The 19195-nt window shown below is 39.8% G+C and overlaps 1 long non-coding RNA gene across 1 annotated transcript in view; it reads left to right on the forward strand.

Moving 5' to 3' along the window:
• The first annotated feature begins 2184 nt into the window (after positions 1–2184).
• The window catches only part of LOC109194865 (uncharacterized), a 101568-nt gene continuing 84557 nt past the window's right edge, over positions 2185–19195 (forward strand). Inside the window, exons 1-2 of the long non-coding RNA XR_002056611.2 lie at positions 2185–2677; positions 6346–6693. This is a non-coding gene — a long non-coding RNA (uncharacterized LOC109194865). The remainder of the gene's footprint in view (positions 2678–6345; positions 6694–19195) is intronic.

The raw sequence follows: 19195 nt of genomic DNA on the forward strand, positions 1-19195 counted from the left end.
TCTGTTTAATACGTCAATGGAAATGAAAGATGGCTCGATGCATCATGAATTTGCTTCTACACATCACCCTTACTCAATTTTCATTTCGTGGCTTCTTTCAATCGGCGAGTGTCAACTTTACCTCGTGTCGACTGAATCGTCTTTTTTATTCTCCGTAAAAAACAATGTTTACTTATTTAAATGCATTAATATATATATATATTTGTAATATATTTAAATAAATTATATAGAAAAACAGAACCGACTGCCTAACTTTTTAAATATTGCTGTGTAAATATTGCTGCCCACAAGCCCGTTTAAGATTTGTAAATGCATTATGTTTAGCAAGGAAAAAAAAATCTGGCAGGCTGTCATCTTTCGAGAATATAGGTTATGGGTTTATTTACAGCGCGCTCTTGATACCATCGCATTCATTCATGTTTCCACCTGACATATTTTTGTTCCATTGCAACCTCCATCTCTGCACCTCTGCCATTTTTTTATGCCTCAAGTGTCAATGAAGCTACGATGGCATTGGGGTATAATGAGGTTTATATTTAGCCATTTTCCGCCTTGTGTACCGCCTCGCCTAAAGTTTGACTGGAAGCTACAATCTGTCAAAACAAAGGAAGTCCTATTTTTTAAATATGCCTGCTCAGTACAAATTATTCTTTCCTGCAGAATTTTCGATTTAGGCTGTCTCAGAGAGATCATCATCATTCAGCAGTTTTTTTGGCTGGCTTTTAGCGTTGCGCTGCCAATGCTGACCAATCGCAGAGCCGTCAGGCTTCCATTGTGGATTGTGCTGCGTTTGAAAAAAAAAACAAGCAATTTTTCCTTGAATTCCAGAATTCCAAATTATGCCCAGTTCAATACCGCCAGCGTCTGCTGGAGTGTTATGAAGTATCCTCGTCCTCAGTGATGGTATCAGAAAAAGATCAGGTTAGATCTGCACAACGTGCAGTTGATCTTGAGAAGCCACGAAGCAGCTTTTTGCCAAATAGACGTGGCATCATCTTCTAGGTGGGTAGCTTCCCCTTCAATTTGAGCCTTCCCTTTCATCAGAATAACCACCCTTTCACTGCAGTCTCCTTGAACAGATGCTGGAAAAGACAGGGGAAAGGAATGACTGCTGGCAGGTATGATTGTACTCCAACACAATGTTATCAACCGGACACAGTTTTGTCGAACATTTGGAGAAAATCATTTCGCTCGATCTTTGACTGTCTGCTGGGCTGCGAGGCAGCTGTTGGGAGACTCACCACCTGGTGAGCAGCTTTGAAGTACACTTTGAGGATTAAATTATTCATTCAGGATGGCGACATGTATGCAGCTTGTCTGAAACTGTGGAGAAGATTTTGCCTCCTGCAGCTCGCCAGACAGTTTCTAGCACATCCAGCTTCATCCCACTTTATGGTAAAAAAGAAGAAGAAGTTTTCAGAAACGTCCCGGGTCCTTGTAATAGCAAGCTGGAACACAGCCACCCACAGTCTAAATGGAGATTATCATGATTACTTCCATTATAAAATGTTACCATACATGAAACATTTTATAATCTTTTCTCTGTTTCACAGATTCTAAAGTGTTTGTGCCCATCACAACGCTTTGACTTGGAAACTTGGTTCTTTCACAGTTACTTCCACCATGAACGCAGCCACTGGAGATCAACTCGAGCGTGTTTAGAAAGGTTTGAGGACACAAACAGAAAAAGCAATTTAGATTTTATTAATAACGTGGTGATTGACGGGAAATTAAAATGGCTCTGGACTGTTAAAAGAGACCCTAAACACATTTACGCAGCTACTGAATGTATTTTCTCATTTGATGGCTTTTCCATCGCTAAGTATTTAATTTATGAAGAATAATTTTAGGTCTGGTTTTCCTTCAAATTTAAGCGCATGAGGAGGAGCGGAGGGAACAGGTATAGGCTGCTTTTGTCTTTAATTAGGTCGCGTAAGTATTATTTCGATATTTCATTTACTTATGCAAATCTTTTGGGTTTTCTATAAACTCGGTAAAAAAAAATGCAGAAGCAAAAAGCACAAGCAACCTTTCTGCAGTGCCAAAAATCTGCTCCAACAGACTGTCCCAGCAGCTACAGTCAGAAACAAAGGTCACTTTCTGTAAGGAAAAAAATCAAAGAGGGAAAAAGAGCGGACGTTTGTTTATTTTGTCTGTTTGTCCAGTTTCCCCAGGGACAAAGGTGATTTTCTGTTTGCTTGGTCTTTCTGTTTCTTTGTTTTTATAAGCAAATAACTGTGGCTAATGCTACGTTTCCCTTCAGTTTTCCCATTCCATGTATTTTCTTATTGTAGAAATAAAATCTGTTTTATATTATCATTATTTTTGGTAATTGGGGATGGTAACGAGCAGGTAGAAGTACAACTGAGCCCGACTTTACCTGTAATGTGGTGATGAGTGTGTTTTATTTTGGTACTCTGGTAATAATCACCTCCAGCGTCTACAGTGTCATTCCCTACAGAAGGCTGGATGTTCTCAAAGCTGTAGTATTTACGTCTGTGAAGTTTTTCTCTACTCGGTGTGTTTTTTGAAACTACTTTTAAGGTTTTGATGATGGGTTTGAAAATGCACAATTTTATTTTCTCTGAATGGCAATTTGAGCAATACAAAATTACACATCACTCTCGGTGGGAGATTGACTGAAGAGATCGGACAGGATTCAGATCCATTCGTACTGGTGAGACTGATTTTTATTTCTAATAAAATAATAAATGGCACAAACAGCTTATTATCTAATTGTGACAGCATGCTGCATGTTCCTTTGATGAAGTAAATCAAGAAAAGATAAACAGAAAGCACATAAATGACTGTAAATAAGCCCTAATTGTCACTGAGTCATTTCTTTATCAGACAGAATAAAAAGAGAGCGAGACACAGTCATACAGAGTCATCCTGCACAGTGCGCTGAGCACACTTCCCTCTTTGTGTCAAGATGTACTTTGTAACCTGACAGGAAATACACTGCTGTTGATGTACAGTATGATTTGCATCATGTTTTTTAGGGCAGGGAATTCAGCATTGCAGACTCCTGCAACGTTAACCGGTACCCAGGCGGAATGCAACGAGCATGAACCGAGATACTGTGTGATTTTATCTTTACTGACATTGGGGAGCAAATTACGAGAAGGCCCTCAAGGCTTGCATGCTACAGAAAAGTGTGATCCCTGTGGTTATGTAATAATTGTCTAGCCTGACTCAGTACACCACAGTTTCTGAGATAGCAGAAAATTCGCCGGCACTCGGCCGACAGAAGAAAACATCTCTACCTTGTTAGCCTCGGTGGTTTCTGAAACGAGGTTTAGTGCCTGCTGACTGGTTTTGCACTCGTGGGATATATTAGACCATATATGGTAAAGTTTGCCATTTTTTTCCGTTTGCAGGACTTGTGTCTCCCGAAACAAAGATCTCTTTCAGATTCGAGGCTGAGACAGCGTCAGCTTGTTATTTCGTGTGCCTTGTCCTGTGCATTGGTGGTCCTACTGTGCACTTCAGATGTAGGACTTGCGTTACATCTACTAAAATTGCACTGAGACTGACCAGTGGCTCTGCTGTCTCTTCACAATGCCCCAGATCTCTCGTAAATGCTATAGTCTCTCAGGTATATGTAGCTTGAGGCTACTTCCATGTGGCACAGATTTAATTATGTGCCATATTTAGACATATTTTAAATGGATTTGAGGGACAAAAGAAGATGATGGAGTCCCAGTATTCCAACAGTGGAGCACAGCTGCCGTTAGAAAAGGAATTATCTGGCTGATACTATCTGTCTTTTGAAAGCCTCAAACAGGTCTCCACTTTTAGTAATTAAATTAGACAGTCATAGCTGCCAAGCTTTTGATAATTGGACAAAAGGAGTCAAACAGCACAGTGTGCAAGCATTCCTAAAGTCACAGACTGTTGGGAATGTCAATAACATTTATAGCCAGAAACAGAGGCACAAGTCACCACAGGCTTGGAGATCTGCGCAAAGCTTCGTGGTTGGGGGGATAAATGAGCTTGTCACATTTGCTCAAAGATCAGTCCAGAAGGATTTATCACTAATTCATGTGGTTTCGAAACTATTTGAATTACAACCCTGATGGCTGCACTTCCACCATAATCTTCTTACGTGTTGCCATCTGCTCCGCATAAGACTTAACGATGTTCCAGCGATGAAGTGGCCAGCATCTTCTGTGATCACTGTTGAGGGAAAGTTAGACAATTTAAGTGAACTTGGCAATGTTGAGACAGAGAAACAGACAAACGCATATGGAAAAGGTTCATTAGTATTTTGGAAACGAGATCCCGCGACTGCTCCCGCTTTTTTTTTTTAGGGAGCTCATTTCCTGAAATGAGTGTGCGCTTTACCTTTTCTCTCCAGTAAAAATGATTCTGGCATACATCTATCAGAAACGAAGCAAATTCCATGCAAAGATTAGATTCGCATTAACCTTTTAACTCTGTTCAAATTGAGTATACATGCAAACTATTAGTTTGATAGCTCGATAGTTATGAGGTGTCATCAAAAAGTTAATTTACCCTGACTATAAAAAAGCAAAAACCTTATCTGAAATTTGACCACTACTCTCTTCAAAGTTGTCTGCTTGTGCAGCTTCCAGCAGTCCTGCCATCTTTAAATAATTCTGAAGGAATCCCGCACAGTTTTACTGAATATCATTGCAAATCTGATTAGGCATATGGAAGAGGCCACAGTCTGAGTGTCTATATCATTAAGCTTACAACAATTATTTTACATAAACATTTTCTTACACACACTCTTTGCTTTCAGCAACTGTTTAGCCGACTTTTAACCTCGCAAGTAACACAAATCTTCCTCGCCTCGACTCTTCAGCATCATGCAGGCTCTGTATAGCTGCGTCTCTCTGCAGCGGTTAGTGTAAGACATACATGTCCTGCCTCTGTGCACAACACGGGTAACATCTGTGACAGCTGATTTTCTCTCGGGGAATTGGCAGCATACCAGAAGATCTTGCAGCTGTTACCCTCCCGAGCTGCAGATAGAGGGGCTTTTGCGCCAGGTGGAAATTTGCTCACGTAGTTTTTCACAAAATGTTAACTGAACTTCAAGCATAGCTCCCTGCCATGTATAGGAAATCTGGAAAATAAAGAAAATACAGTCCATTCACATTGCAAAGTGAAATTATTCGATGCACATTCTCACCGTGCTGCGCACATAGACACAAATCATGAAGCATAATTAAACGTTCACCATAGAGTGTGGGGGAGGAAACTGCTGGAGTGGAAGTTCAGATCGTGCATTCCCATCCACTCATGTGATGGCATAATAGGAGCAAGCAATAAAAAGTCAATTGACAGATGACACAACTTTTTTTTATATCTAAAAACAGGAAATTAAATTTTCATACCATTACTCTAATAATTTCCAGAGCTTCAGGCCTGCATTTATATTTAGATAAATATGGAATAAGAACTTTACATGATCGTCCCTTGCAGCCATTAAACTCTTTATTTTTTTAAAAAAGGTTAAATATTTCAGAATTGTTATTTCAGAGGAAAACAACAGACAATAATAATAAATAAGTTCACCTCTGAACAGATCACTGCAGCGTTTTACCATCTGAACTATGTTATGTGCAGAGCGATGTACTCTGCCTACCTCTTACACATATCCACGCAAATAATCACTGAACAAAGTCATTTAAATTTAACACTGAAGGACAATTTATGAACACTGCAGTGTGGATGTAATTTATTGTGATGTCACAGGTATTGCCAACTGACATTAATACTCTGATTAAGTTATTGGAAATGCTGCATTAAAGGGGAAAAATATAAATCCCTCAAGGAGATGCCGAGTTGATGAGGTAAAGAAAGTAACAGTAGATACAGCCCGTTTCATTTACGCTTCCTCGTGAGGTGAAAGAGGTGAAAATCAAATATAATAGGACTGAATAAAACTTTTTTTCTTCAGTGAATGGAGAATTGAAATCTTTGAACAACATTTTCTTTTGCAAATTAGTATTTTTTTTTTCCTGGAGTGACATGCAGAGCAATCAGCAGTCCAGGGAGATTAGACTGCCGCCACCTTGACAGTAACTTGACAGTAAGTCAGATTTCATGGTTTTGTTAAAAAATGGACTCACTGTCATGGTGCTTTGTATTTTAAGAGGAAACCCAGAGATCTTATCTTTAATTAATTTAATATCCACTATTTTGTAGTTGGTTTTTAGTGGTTTGGCTCTTGCTCAAGCTGCAAGGAAGCTGCCATGGTCCTTATGTGTGTAATGGTCGGAGGGAAGGCAACAGGAAGTTATTGTAAACACTGTAAACATTTTTCTGAGAAACGTTGTAAATTTCACACAAAGTCAAAACCATGTGTTACAGAAACAACAGAATCAGCACCTCAGTGACTTGCCTCCGTCAGGTGTACTGCCTGGCGGGCTTTCTGCTGCTGCACCACGACATTAGAGAATCAGGGTTTACAAAGCAGACCCAAGCCTGCCTGCAGAGCCCCCCCCCTCATCCATGTGTACAAATACACTTGTCGAGCGAGTGGCAAGTGGTGAAGTCATACAGCTGAATTATTTTTATCTGATTGAGACATTTTCTGAACTTTGAGGAGTCACGCTTAACAAGCAGAAGGCCCAGGTAGTGCAGCTGGCTCTCAGAGATCTTACCTGCAGGTGCACTAACGGCTGGAGTCATAATGGACAGCCTGCAGCTGTTCTGATGGTGAGTAGGTCTTTTATTCTTCTTCTACCTCCGGCAGTGCTCTTGTGTTGTGAGATTAATTCACACATGATCAAATCTGCATCTGTCTCCTTTCCCATATTGTCGCGCTTGAATAATGGATTTATAAAGACAGCTTGTATTCTAGGCTGTGCAGGGAACTTTTCTCTTGGTTTCTGCAAACTTTTGATTCATGATTATGTTGTGCGGTGATGCGGGTTTGGTCTGAGATTCCACTGTCAGTCTAGTTACACTACTCGTTGTTTTGAAGCCACTCTATAAACCCTGCTTCTCGGTTATTATTTTTTTAGCCAGAATGTGTCAGTGGCATTGTTCTTTAATATTTCAGGCTGCTGGTTTCAGTTTTGACTCTAAAAACTTTAGAGAAAATTTGAGATCTGATTTGTTGCACCAGCTAGCAGAATGGAAAGGGTTAACGGCCAGAACTTTTGGTGTTTTAACAATGCGCTGTCACCAAACTTTAGTGGGACGTGGCTTTGCTGTTGTTAGATTCTTAACTTTTCTGTGAATTATTTTCTTTTTGTTCACTGAACGAGTCAATTAATTCCATAAAAGTAGCACAGAGTCTGGTGAGACTTTCATTTCAGCAGACATGCTGTTGAGTTTAAAATCCTTATTTACTCCATTTTCTGTGCAGTTATCCCTCGGCTGCTCTTATTCTAGTTCGCAGGCTGTAAGCTGGTGCAGATTAGTTGACTTATTTATTACAGAGGGTGTCTGTTGTCGATTGCAGAGCTTATCCAATGTGATTAATGTTGGGTTTGTGGAACCACCAAAGCAAACACAGACTGGTCTTTTAAAGGGTCTCCACCACCAAGGGATGCGCTGGAGAGATATACTTACAATATGTCTCAAGTTGTGCGTTGTTTAGAAATTTTTCTGTTAATGTTTTTTGTGCATGAACAGATGAAGCCATAGAGGTCCCAGTTTTTATTGCTTGCTTGTTTTACTGAGGCTTTATTCCGGCTCCCGAGAGAAACGGAATAATTGGCATTTCCTTTTCTCAGCAATTAGAAATGTTTCTGTAATGTTGAAATATACTCATTAGGGCGTCATTGCCAACCATTTCCAAGATTTCTCTGCAGCAGCCTGCATAGACATGTTCACATGAATTGCATTACTCTGTGTATGTATAAACAATGCAAAAGGTTTGCACTCCGTTGCGACTTTTGCCTCTGGTTGGTTCCTTTCTGCCAGCACTAGTGTGATTTATTCACCACTGATGCAGTTTATTATACAGGTAAGGCCTCCTGATTCTCCTGTATGTATGTTTAAATTTGCAGTGAAACTGAGATTTACCACTGTGAAATCATCTCTTCTGTGTCATGAATAGATCACTTTTAATTCTCTTCTACATTGTGTGTATGCTTGGCCGCTCGTGCACTCTGGCTGGTGTGTGCGCCTTCATGAATACGCGCATATGTAGGCTGTGCGCATAAAGCTTTTACACAGTTTCAGCTCAGTGCTGGTATTGGACTTTGGAAATTCCCCGAGGCGAGGATTCGCTCTCCAACCAAACAATGAGGTGCAGCTTTTGCTCTCTAGGTGAATGAGGGGAAGCAAGCCCGTTCAGGAGGTCAGCTCCGAGCTGTTGACATTGCTCCCTGGTTGCCTGTAGTTCTGGGCAGAGCCTCATTATCACAGGGTCTGCTTGGAAGAGAGTGGGCTTCGTTAGGAAGCAGCTGTCAGTGCTGAGGGGAGAAGGCATAGGGAAAGAGCAGATAAAGTAGAGCCTACTCTGTGGTCTATCGGCAGTGGCGCTCAAGGGCCAGTTGGCTGCGGCACTAAAGCCTGCTTTTGTGTGATTCGTGTGTGTATGTGTGTGTGTGTTAATCCTGCAACAAGTATTTCGGTATTTTGTCAGTATTATGTTTATGTCATGAGCCTGCTGTCGACAGGAATACTCTTTTTTTCCTTAAAGATTCATTTTTGTCAGTAAAATACTTTATCGTACTTTTATATCACACGTAATTACGTATTCACAAGACAAGATGTCTTTGATGTGAGATCAATCATTTCCAGAAAGCACATGCAGCACAGGAGCCATGGGGAAGTTTTTATCCAAAAGCACAATAAGCATTGCTCTCATGGCTACAGTGTGGCATATGTCTCCAGTTAGGTTCGTGGCATAATTGCTTGACTTGAAACTCGCTCATCTGTGGCAGATTTCAGGACATCTTTTTCAAAAGGGCGGAAAAATAAAATAAATTGAAAGATGCTGAAGCGTGCAACCTGTAAAGGATAACAATAAAAGGATGCTGCTGAACCAAGGGCCAAGGAAGAGAAATATTTAGAAATGCAGAAACCCATTTTCAAGCATTATGGGAAACAAGATGAAATGTATGGAGGTTTGCAGCATGTGTCAAGTTTCATGTCTGTCACAGTCGATCAGTGACCGAGGCTAATGAGATGCTACATGCTGCCTGGGACTTGAGCTGGAAAACTGCTGTTCTGGTGCACATTAGAATCTGGGGAATTCCAAAAATCTAGCATCTGGTGAAAAACAGAGCAACCCTCTGTGGCACAGCGGTCATTAACTTCTGGGATTTACTGAGATACGATACCCTGTTGAGAAAAAGTTTCCACGCTGATGAGAACAGTTATTCCAACTTTAGCAATTTTCTGCCCAGCGGAAGCAACGCGAGTCAGGAAAAGAAGCTGCCGATGTCTTTTTATTAAGAAATGTAATGGATATCGAATGATAGCATACAGATGTAGTCAAAGACGTACTGGAGCGGATTAAGGCATAGATCAGCACGTCGTAGAAATAGTTGGAGTGTTAGCGGTGTTGCTTCAGGAATGCCGAGTGTCTTGAAATATGTAAACGTAAAAGAATAACCTTAAAAAAAGTTTTCTCAGCATGAGAGGGCAGAAAAACACTGAGCTTTTAATAAACACACATTCAACTGGTAGCTGATATTTCACTATTAATTCTCAAGTACCAATTAACGCCACGCGGAGATGCAATAAAAGGAGGAAAGCAGGGGAGATGCCCCGTCATGGCAAGAGACATTTCTTTGCCCAAGTAAGTGCTTTTAGTTTCCCCTAGCATCCAAATTGAATGGTCATTGTCATGATTCAAACGCTGGCAGATTACACTCTAACTCAGTAAAGCCAAAATATAGTACTCGCTTGATTACATTTCAACCAAGGTAATCCCTCAGAAGATAACAACTGGCCCAAGAAACATTCACAAGTCTGAGGGACCAGTCGCACAGTCGCTGAACTACTGCTGCCCAATCGATGGGGATCTTTAATAGCAATTTCCAGGCACCCCGATGCTATTGATTTCAGTCGACAAACATTTCACTTTGATCATTATGATCCCTGGCTCGCAGCACACTTCCTGGGGCTTCTCCTCATGAGAGGCTTACAATTGGTCTTCAAATGGCAATCTAGTGATGGCTGCCGCATCGACTGTGCCCATCTGCAGTGGCGAGAGGAATTGAATTGTATTTGAAGAAATAAAATACACAAACAAGTTAACATTCTTGAGAAATTGAGTGTTTAGCGGCTTCTTATTTTTTGAATGCGCGTCTCTAAAATTCATCCACTTTTCCCGCTGCGTGTCAAAACTTGTTGCCAGCCGATTTTGTTTTTTTCCTCTTCCCATTTTTATAAAACGGTTCATTAGTTTCCCGTGCACCCGTTGGTAAGCCTTATTGTTGCAAACCAATATTATATGATGAAAGGAATAACACCGAAGCAACTCTGGAGACTAATTAGAAGTCCTCAAACTTAAAAATCTCTTCAAAGTCTTGTTGTTGCCGGCACACAGAGGCATTGACCCAGGGTCTCATTTAATGTTTCTAAGTATCTATTAATGTTCTTTTGGTTGTGTTTGGAGCGAGGGGAGGCACACGAGCAGGACCTGATGGATGAGAAACATTAGATGCCCGGCAGGCACCGAAGCCTAATACAATGCAGTCATATGGCTATTTTTTTCCTTTCGCGTATTTCATTACATTTCTCTTTGGTGGAATATGTTTCTGCTTAAATAATGTATCGTTCCCTTTCTTCCAGGTTTCTCTCAAAAATCAATCGGTACCTGTCTTCCCAGAGATAAGCATTCCTTATTAATGTTAGATCTTTATCGTGCCAGGAGGACCACCGGCACTGCTGCTGCGTCTGCTGATAATTGACATTTTCTCTAGATGAGAGTATTTATCATTCTATCAATGTCCATGGGAGGTCCCGTAGAGCCCATACCCACACAGAATTTGGAGAAACAAGCTGGGATTTTGCACCGTGTATCCAGTATAGCATGCAGTATTCATGTTTCCTCGTGAGTGGAAAAAGTTTGTTTCTTAAGGGAGGAAGGAGGGATTTCCATCATTGAGCAGAATAATAAAGGTTGAATGTGAGCTTTAGAAAAGGTGATATTCACAAAGCGAATGAGCTGGGAGGTGCTTTTCAGGCACGCTTAAGTATACACAGAGCAATATGACCAATAGCCTCCCTCCCCTAGAAGACAGTGGATATTGGAAGCATTCACTGCAGCTGACAGTGATAGTAGTACATAACACTGACAGCAATGTCACTTTAACCATAAGAATTTGCATTTATATTACATAATTGGAAGATTGGGCCTGGAATTGCATCATTCTGTGCTGATGTAATGACGTAGATTTGGATGCATCTCAGAAATAATGCTCCTAGTAATCTAAGGTTTGTTTGTGAAGCACAGTGGCAGCTATCGGCTCTGACTGAAAACCGTAGTTGGGATTCATTTCAAGCATCTGTGATAGCTTTGAGCTCAACGTGACGAAAGGCAAATGGAGCAATTTGTTAAGAAAATATAAGAACCTTCTCAGACAGATCGGCTTAATAATAGTGTAAAAGTGTCACTATTAGCAATATAATGCAGACCGAGCTGCAGAGTCATTGCGGCTTTGTATTTTCTAATTGGTGTTTATTTTTTTATTGTATTTGCAGTTTTTGTATTGCGTTTATTTGGAGCCGATTGTTTCAGTTTATTTTATTGTTTGAAAATGTTTAGTAAGTTTTTGTATCTGTTATATGGAAGGTATTTGTCAGGGGTAAAGATAAACCAATCAAAATTCATGTTACATTGTAAACAACTTTTTTGTCAGGTCAGTTCACAAACATCAAAGTCTCGTCAGGCAGGCTGTGACTGAAACTAAGGGCAGTTCCTCTGTGTGTGATTTCAGTTCGTTTTTTCAAACCTAGTTTTATTTTTATTTGATTAAACTAGCGTGTGTTTCAAAACCCAGTTTTAGTCTTGTTTTAGTTAACTGTAACAGACCTGCCAAGCAGGCTTGGCCCTCAAGCAGGACAAAGTACAGTTTTTGGAGAAAGAAAAAAAACCCATTACTAATCAAATTCAAGACCTGTGCCAGCCGAGGCATTAATTTTACAACGTTTGGCTACCATTGTCAGTGGCACAAGACATTAGACGCAACACAACCAAATGAAAAGCTGAGGAGTTTGATGTGATATATTACTGAAATAAATCCTATTGGGGAAATGCATTTTGAATGAGATCAGTGTAACTGCATTTGACACACTTCATTTCATCCTCATCTGTCAAGTTTAGCGTAGATGTGCATGGCTTAATGGAGGGTACGTGACAACTTCTGAAGTTTGAACGCCGTCTGAGTGATTCCAGGTCACATCGTTTGTGTCGGGAAGAAACACTGTAGCTGTTTTCTGCTTTCACTGTGGTCACTGCAGTGTTAAAGCTACATTCTTACACTGGAAGTGAGTTTTTCTTATAGCTTGTCTTAATACAAGTGGGTGAAATACATAAAATCCTCTTTTATTTTATACATTTTTATTTCTTGGGCTATACTGTGGTATATTTTCTGTCAAATCAATTATAAAATGGCCTTAAACGAGCTTCCTTTTTTCACAGACATTGCCACATTATATACGTCATGATGAAAAAGGGTAAAGAAAAAAACCCAGTTGTTGTCTTGATGCGTTACCAAGGCTGCAGAAAATTACTTGTGATATGACAACAATAGTTCTACCTTTCCAGGACTACAAATATAATTTAAGGCTGGATTGTACATTGTGGTATTTAATACCCCACATGTTAGAGGTAATGCTAAAACAGGTAAATCAGTAAAAATCACTTTAATATATGAAGAACATGTACTGGACTTTGGTCCCTTTGCCCTTTAATTTGTCCTGGTTTTCACAGAGACATGGCTTTTCTTTTGAACATTACAGTACATGCTGTACAGCGTGGTGTAAGATTTCTCACAGTAATTTGCTCTGATAAAAGTGTCTCATTGCATAATCCATATCCCCCCTACCCAGTAGCCATGAACATCATTGTGATCTGCTTACACATGCAACCCTCTTTCGTGTGGGCTGAAAAGATTTAGATTTTTCTCTCTCTGACATACAAAATCAGATTACGAAGCACTGATATAAGACTTCATTAGCACTGCACTCATTTAACCCCGCATGCTGAACTCTACGATGACTCAAAAATGTTACTGAACTTGTTTGTGTCTGTCCACCGTATCGCTCATCAAGACGCCGCGATTCATGTGACAATAAAACTTTATTATACAGTATTAATTGATTGTAATAAAAAGCTAGACCCCGTTATTTGCCTATACATAGATCACACACTCAACATCTGGCCTTCATTGGCCTAATTATTGCAAGTAATGAGATGCTAATTTCAACACTCATACTGCACGCATGAGCGGCCAGATTCATGTGAAACAGAACTTTATGACAAAACTAATAAATAAAACATCTTACTGGTGGTAAACATTAAGCAAGTGAGGAAAGAAAACAAAATGGGGAGGAACACGGGGCCTAATGATTAACAGTGCTTTTACATAATCACGCCTGTGCCTGAAGGATAGTTTCTTTTGCCCCACTGTTTACTGGTTTATGAGGAGAGTGATGGGCCATTTCATTAGCTCAGCAGTAATTAATGCTCAAAATTAAGCAGACTTTGATCAATTAGAGAGGCCGGTGTTGTAATATATTTCACTACTGAACTATGAAATCTACACCAAAGTACGTGAAATAGCAAAGCTAAAAAGTTTCAATAGACTGAAGGTCCATACAAACATTTTCAACAGTGTGAAATTGTTAAGCCTTAAGATTTTTTGTGTCCTGGGAGATAAATTAGCTCAGTGTAGCAGTGTGAGCACTGGGCCTGATATCTGAGTCTCCAGCCTGCATAAAGAACAGATCTCTGGGGGCAATTCCTCACTGCAGGATAAATGAGTTATTCGTCAACACACGTATTAACGCTGTACCGTTGCTTGTTTTGCCTAGTTCTTGATAAGCCACTGCTAGCCACCCATTATTTGTGATTTCCACCATGTGTAATCTGCAGTGGCGTATAGATTTGTAGGAGAAACATGAGCGACGGTAAGAGTCGCGATCCACCACAGAAAAGTTGACTAACAATAGCTTAACGAGCAGTCCCGTAAACGCCATCTCTCAAACATCTGGATCTGCGTTTCAGAAAGTGAGAGCCTCGCTTAACTGTGCAAAGTGAGGTATGTTTGACAAATTTAACCGAGGCTTGCACGTTACTCTTGCTGAAGTCTGTGATCTCGGTGCATATTATAGAGTCTATACCTCTCACCTGGGTTTTAATTTGAATCTCGTTGAGGACACAAAGAGGGGAACATACTAATGTTACCACGAAACTTTACAGATAACTGCATTGTGTGTTCACAGCTCTGTTAGTCACTGCGATCACAGCTTTTGCTGTGATGTGTCGCAGCAATCAGTAACCTTGCAGTATAAGTGTGCGCTTTAAATTTCATTAGAGCAGTAAATAATTACCGAATTGACTTTAAATCACATTAAAGTGGCTCAGCGGTGCCAGCTGTAAATAAGACCGGAGAATAGGTTAAAATAAATATTGTTTCTGTCGTTTTCTTAGAAGAAGAAAAAGAATAATCCAGAATCGGTTTCTGCTGATGCAGAACATCCTGTGTAAAAAATAAAAAATTAGGCTCACTGACATACCCAACAATATAAAGGAAACACATTTTAGCCCGAATGGTATGAACACAGCTGGTGGCTTCACTTCATTTTCAAGATTTCAGATATTTGGAGCTGAGGCTTATGACACACACATCCACGGCTGGATAAATAAAACCCACATCCGCATGGCTTGATAAGAGGTGTTGTGAGAAAACATGTTTTTCACTGTGTTTCAGAGTATAAAATGATTCTTGACAAGGCAATATTTCACATGAGCAGCTGTACAGCATTCTTTAAAAAAAGAAAATCAAAGTAGTTTTTGACTCATGAATTATTTCCCTGGGTCACTGAAGTCTTTGGCACTTGATCTCCAACTCTGTCAAGAGAGGGGATTTGAATTGATGTGACTAATGTAAAACAAGGCCAACTGTCAGATGTAAGCCAGTCACTGCTAGTGCACTTTTGCACCCTCCATTTCCAAAGCATAATGATGCATAGCCATCACACTTAAGCCCAGTCTAGTGCCTACATATGGAAAAGGTGTCAGTTGCAGCTAAGGAAATTATGCAGTCCACTAGTTCCCTGTCTAGCGTGGCATCTCAGCTGCAGGGAGCATTCCCCGAAGAAGAGATGACATGTTTATGAGTTATTCCCCTGATGGGAACCTACAACTAGGAATACCGACTCGTCCGTTACCCTTAAATGGTCCACTATGGGAGGTCTGTTGTCAGTAACTAAATACACAAAATAATTCTTTCCGTCAAAGCGACTATTCCAGACTATTTAATAGCAATCGGGAACGAATCAAATAATATGAATGAAATTATAGAACTATAATCACCCACGCCTGATTTCTAAAATTGTATTAACCTTGTAGTCTCAGATACAAACGATTATAAATGAATCCGCACATAGCCGTCGTTTTAGAAGCGGGTGCATGTATGTTTTTACCGTCTCCTAATGCTGTTTAACTTTTGTGACCATCACGAAGCTCCCGTGTTCCACGCGTTTCTTCCTGAAGAGTAACCACTTGAACATTAGATTCACTAAAAGTAAATTATTTCAGCCTTCTTAAGAACTCTTTTCACAGAATAGATATTAAGCGGTTGTAATCACGTGCAAATTCTAAGCAACGAGCGCGAGCTAACAACGTGTTCTCCATAAACTGACATAAAACATTTCAGAATGAAGCCCGTCATATATTCCACAGTCTCGCATGAATAACCATGGCTTTTGAAAAGTAGAGGAAAATAACCTGTAATAATTTGTCCCTCCAGTCGTGTGGAGATACTGCTGTGGTGTTCCTCTATTTGTCACTGTCAGCCTCCAGACTAAGGATATGAGAAGGCGGCAGAAAGAATGGGAGCGGTGAGGGGGTAGCGGTGGTGAGACGAAGGGGAGTGTGAAGAAAACGCTGAAGTATGTGATTAAGAATAATGAGTAAAAAATTGCATAAAGCCTTCTCCCAAATCACATATCAACTCCACGCCTGGCATTATCCCTGAAGCATCTCATCAGTCCTGGACCAAGTCCCCATCGTTCTGCAGTGCAAGTACACGTGCGCCCACCCACCCACACACACACACACACACACACAACCATCACAGCCCATTAGCAGCTAACACATGAGCCAACATTTCTCTCCTTTTCTTTCTCCCTCCCTCCCTCTCTCTCTGTAGCTATCTTTCTCTCAGTTGATCCACATTGTCTTCGGTGGTAAAGCAACGGCAGGAAAAAGACCTGTCAGGTTTTATATAAATACAATGACCTTCCATCCTTTGCTGCTGTTCCACCACTCCAGCAAACACAGCTAGGCCTGCGCGTTATCTTCAAACCACTGTTTGGAGAGGCATCTCTATCAGAACACTGGGAAAACATCCAATGCATATCAATTGAAAGACTCTGATTTTTATTTGTTCTGCATTTGCTCTGTCTTGCTATGGTACACAGAAATGACAGCAGGGTCCACTGTATAAACTCTCAAACCACTTGAATCTTGTTGGACTTTGCTGGAGACATTCAGTCTGCAAATGTTGAAAATATGAGTCATGTCTCATTTTGCCCTCTGCCCTCTGCTTTCCACAGGGGTCGTATTGTTTTTGCATGTATTTTAAAAATGTGGATTTTTAAGAGATTGAGTCTTTAAGTAATAATTTGCTTTAATATTAAAAATGCTCGTGGTTTTATAGCTCAGGTGGTAGAGCAGGTTGTCTACCGATTGGAAGGTCAGTGGATCAATCGCTGGCTTCTCCAGTCTGCTTGTTGGAGTGTCCTTGAGCAAGATGCTCAACCCCATTGGAAACTGAGTGTCTGTGTGAATGTTAGATAAATATATGGGTTTAAATAAAATCACTGTATGATTGTTTGGGCTTTGGGTGCTTTAATTGAGTAGAAAGACACTCGGGTTTTTTATGAAACCTTGGGGTGTCTTGTGGGTTGCAGGACGGAGCCTCTGTGGCTCAGGTTTGTTCTGGTGCATCTCAGATACCTGATCTGGAGTTTGAAAGCCTGGTCAATGCTTGTGGGCTGCGTACATAATTGGAAAAGAATGGGAAAACCCCACCTGATGAGGAGAGATGGCATCCATCCCTCTTCGGATGCTGCAGCTCTCATACTTAGATGCTTCTCTGCAGCGTCCCTCCTCTTGCCATCCTCCCAAAACCCCAATCCATAGAGACGGAGTCTGCTCCCTGACCACCTTAAATAAATAAACCTAAACTCAATAAAAGAGGAGTTATTCATAAGAATCTGCAAAGAAAAAAAAACTAAAAACACTCCAACAACATCAGAGATTTTTAAAAAATTAAATATGGACTATTAAATATTAGATATCTCTCCTGTGAGTGTTCAGCAGTAAATGTTTTAATAATTGATCAAGATGATTTGGTATTTTATTTTTTCTTATAGAAACCTGGTTACAGCTAAAAGTCATTTTAAATGAGCTAATCACCCCGAGTCATACTGTCAGAATTCCTGAACCACCGGCTGGAGAGGAGGAGGAATGGCAGCAATCACTCAAACCTACGAATCAGCCACAGACCTAAACGGGACTTATTTTAAAGTCTTAGCCTCTCTCACTCTATTTTTATTGCTGTGCATCGTCCGCATGCCCCTTTTTTACAACCCGTCATAAGCAGTACATCCAACAGCAGGCAATACGCAAGCTGGAAAGGCTACGTAATGGCCACACATTTGAATTTATTTATTTAAAAGGGACAGTGCAGTTTAACATATCGCACATACACATATGGAAAAAAATAGAAAAAACTTATAAAAGACTTGTGGCCTACTTCATATAGTGAATCATGTAAGGCTTATATATGATTTACTCATGAAAGTGGCCACTTTCATTTATTGTTTTAGTAAGTATCCAAAACATACAAGTTTCATTTATATAATTTTTCAAGGGATCTTATATCTGTTTTCACTCTTGTATGCTTTTCATACAAGTTTCACACAAGACAGATACAAACTTAATAAGATTTATATGTATCTTTTCCATATGGGTGAGTTTATAGCTATTGCTAATTTTCAACAATTGTCCCTTGTTGGACTTACAATCACAATACATACATTTTACAATAAAACATACATTTTCCAAAATACATCATAAATACAACTACAATTAATAGACAAGAAATTAAAAAATTAAAAAAATAAAAATAAAGAAATCATTTATTAAAATGACTACAGCTCTGATGTCCCTTTAAGCAAACTTTGACCTTCAATGTAAAGGATCTAATGTCTGTAATACGCTTTGTAAGGTGTATTAAATTGGATTTTTTTTTAATTCAGTTCAATTCATTTTTCTATATAACACCAAATCACAACAACAATCGAATAAAGGAGCTTTTAAAAGCCTTTCATGAAGCTGGGCCACCTTACTCTCATCCCTGATAGTAAGTAGTGCTAAACAATAGACTTGCTCCACCTCCTCAACAATGTAAAGTACTCGGTGTCTATGAAGAAGTAGGATTCCCTGCTGCAGTCGCAGATGGTAGAGTTACAGTTTTTCCATAGACTGAAACTCATTGGAGAGGCAGCTGATTATATAACTTACTTACAGATCCCAAAACATTTGGCCCATGCTGTGTATACCAAAAATATCATTTTTATACCACAAAATATCAAAATCTAATTTTTAACAATCCAAGGTATGATTTTTGGTTCATATTGCTCAACATTGCTTGGTCCACAGCAGTGTTGAGGTGGGTACATGTAGTACATGTCAGAGCAATAGGATCCTTTTTTAATAGCAGAAAATTGCATTGTAATAATGTGATGAATGTTATTCACCTTACAGTGTTGTAGCTGTACATTCAGACAAATATATATGTATAAATATATATAAATAAAAAACAACCGAGTTATTCTACTGGCATACGAGTAGCTTTTGGATTGGAAGCAGACGTCAAACAGTTGTTGCAGCAAAGAATTACAGTCCATAAGTTATTACTGCAATCCTGACGCTTTTGGGAAGGGATAAGAAAGGCTACAGCTCAGAAGCATAAAGTTATGAAAGAGAACTTTAGTTTTTATTACATTTTTAAAT

Source organism: Oreochromis niloticus, linkage group LG15, assembly GCF_001858045.2.
Source record: "Oreochromis niloticus isolate F11D_XX linkage group LG15, O_niloticus_UMD_NMBU, whole genome shotgun sequence".
NCBI lineage: Eukaryota > Metazoa > Chordata > Actinopteri > Cichliformes > Cichlidae > Oreochromis > Oreochromis niloticus.